Source organism: Geospiza fortis, unplaced genomic scaffold (assembly GCF_000277835.1).
Source record: "Geospiza fortis unplaced genomic scaffold, GeoFor_1.0 scaffold547, whole genome shotgun sequence".
Taxonomy (NCBI): domain Eukaryota; kingdom Metazoa; phylum Chordata; class Aves; order Passeriformes; family Thraupidae; genus Geospiza; species Geospiza fortis.
Window position 1 is genome coordinate 89,403 of NW_005054729.1, and position 2,722 is coordinate 92,124.

Sequence of the window (2,722 nt, forward strand, 5' to 3'; positions counted from 1 at the left end):
GCGGGGAGGGAAGGGGCACCACGCTGGGCACCCAGCCTGGGCATCCCCCCACTCAAGGGGTGACCCACAGGGTCTCACCCACCCCAACACCCCGGCCCAGCTGAACCCCACCGGTGTTTTGGAGGAAATGTCTCTGAGGGATGGAAAAAACCTTGGAAAAACCCTGGATGTGCTTTTGAGAGGAGCTTTGTTCGAGCTGCGCTTCCCACCAGCGCCAGGCACTGCCCTGATCCAGAGCAGGCACCACACTCCCGGTTTGGGGGGAGTCAGAGCAGTTAAAAACCGTTAGCGGGCTTTAATTAAGTGCTGATTATATGAGCTGGGGAGAGGCACCAACACCACCACCACCATCATCATCATCATGGGCAGTTATTCCAACTGGATGGGGCTCTTTGCTCCCTAAAATTGCACTTTGTCCTGCTGCCACCCTGCAGACACCTGGATCTGGAGCTGTGGAGTTTGGGGTGTCATTCCCAGGCCTGTCAATCATTCCCACCCCTGTCAGTCATTCCCAGCCCTGACATTCCCAGCCCTGACATTCCCAACCCTAATATTCCCAACCGTGTCATTCCCAACCCAGACATTCCCAGACTTGTCATTCCCAACCCTGACATTCCCAGCCTTGTCAGTCATTCCCAACCCTGACATTCCCAACCCTGACATTCCCAACCCTGTCAGTCATTCCCAACCCTGGCATTCCCACCTCCACACCCCGCCCTGCAGCCCGGCACAGTCCTGACCTGCCATCCTGTTTATGCCACATCCAACCCCACGTGTTCCCTCCTCCCAGCACCTCCCAGCTGTCAAACTGGGATATCCCTTCCCTCACATAGATACATCATGTCCCTACAAGGAAGGACTGGGGCCTTCCATGGCCCCAAAGCCAGGCTTTGCCATAAATCCCAGCTCCCCAAAAAAACCACCTGCAGTGACGCTGGGACGCAATCCCAGATTATTTGGGGTGAAAGAGACCTTAAAGCTCATCCCATTCCATGGGCAGGGACACCTCCCACTATCCCAGGGTGCTCCAAGCCCAGCCTGGCCTCGCTAGGACGAGCTCAACCTCAGACACAACAGTGATGGTGCTGCCGGGGATGCTCACACCCCAAATAACATCCCCCAAAACCCCACAGCCTCTGCCCAGCCTCCAAACAAAGCAGCCCTGGGGTCACCCGAGGTGACAGTGGCCACCAGCCCCTGTGTCCTGGCAGGAGCTGGGGCTGTGGGAGGCTCTGGCACGGCCAACCCCAGGTGGGGCTCTAAGCACCAGCGCTAATCCAGGGATAATTGCGGCTTTAGCAGCGATAGGGCCCAGATTAGTGGGGAAATCCCGGTGTTAGGGGCACCGAGCTGGCACCGAGTGGCCACGGAGCCAAGGGAGAGACGGATCCCAGGAATAGAGAGAGGGATCTATGGGAATATAGCAAGGGATCCCGGGAATGGAGTGAGGGATCTCAGGAATGGAGTGAGGGATCCCAGGAATACAGCGAGGGATCCACAGGGATACAGAGAAGAATCCTGGGAATACAGCGAGGGATCCCGGGAATATAGTGAGGGATCTGCGGAATACAGTGAGGCGTCCATGGGATACAGCAAGGGATCCACAGGAGTACTGTGAGAGATCCCAGGAACACAGTGAGGGATTCATGGGATACAGCAAGGGATCTGTGGGAACACAGTGAGGGATCTCCCCGGACACTGGCGCCCAGCACGGACACACACACCCGTGGCTCAGGGTGTGATTCCCGCTCCCCATCCCAATGGAAAAATGCCAAACCCACGGGCAGGATTCCCCTCCAGCCCAGCTGTCCCGCCCAGGATTGCTCTGCCTGCCGGAATCCCCTCCATCCCCAAGGCTTTGTTTCCTCTTCCCTTCCCCAGCATTTTCTCTGCAGTATCAGGGGCCTTCCTCATCCTCTCCATCACCTCCCACAGAGCCCAGGCAGGGGCTGGGCAGGGGGGTTTGCTCCTGGAATAACGAGGAGAGCGGGAATGAAGGGTGGGAGCTCGGACTGGGGTTGTCCAGCACTGTTTGGGATCCCCCAGCACTGTTTGCGTTCCCTCAAAACTATTTGGGATCCCTCAGAACTGTTTGGGGTCACCCAGAATCGTCTGGAGTCCCCCAGCATTGTTTGGGATCCTCCAGCACTGTTTAGATTCCCCCGAAATTATTTGGGATCCCCCAGTACTGTTTGGGATCCCCCAGAACTGTTTGGGATCCCTCAGAATTGTTTAGGATCCCCCAGAACTGTTTGGGGTCCCCCAGCACCACCTTGGCTGCTCCCACACTCAAGGGGAGGCAGGTCCCGGGTGAGGAGGCTGAGATTTGGGAAAATCCCTCTGCTCCCTGCTGGCTTTTCCTGGATCCCTTCCCAACGGCCCTGTTCCCAAAGGATCACCCCAAGAGGGGACAGATCCCAGCCAGGTCCCAGGGACTGAGACACAACAAGGCCGGGCCGCGCAGGCAGCTGCGTCCGGGGGAGTGGGAGGAGGAAGGGAGGCTCCCTCATTGTCCTTCCCAGAGGGAAAAGGGACAGTCCCGAGTCTGGAAGCACCAGGGAACGCCAGGAAACACTTCCAGCTCCTCACTCCAGCCCCTGGGGCCGCAGGGCCCTGTCCCCCCGGCGCTGCAGAAACTCCATCTGCAGCAGCTTCCCGGGATTCCATGCACTTCACGTCCGACTGCAGGAGCCGGAGGATCCCCTGGCTGCTGACCCGCACG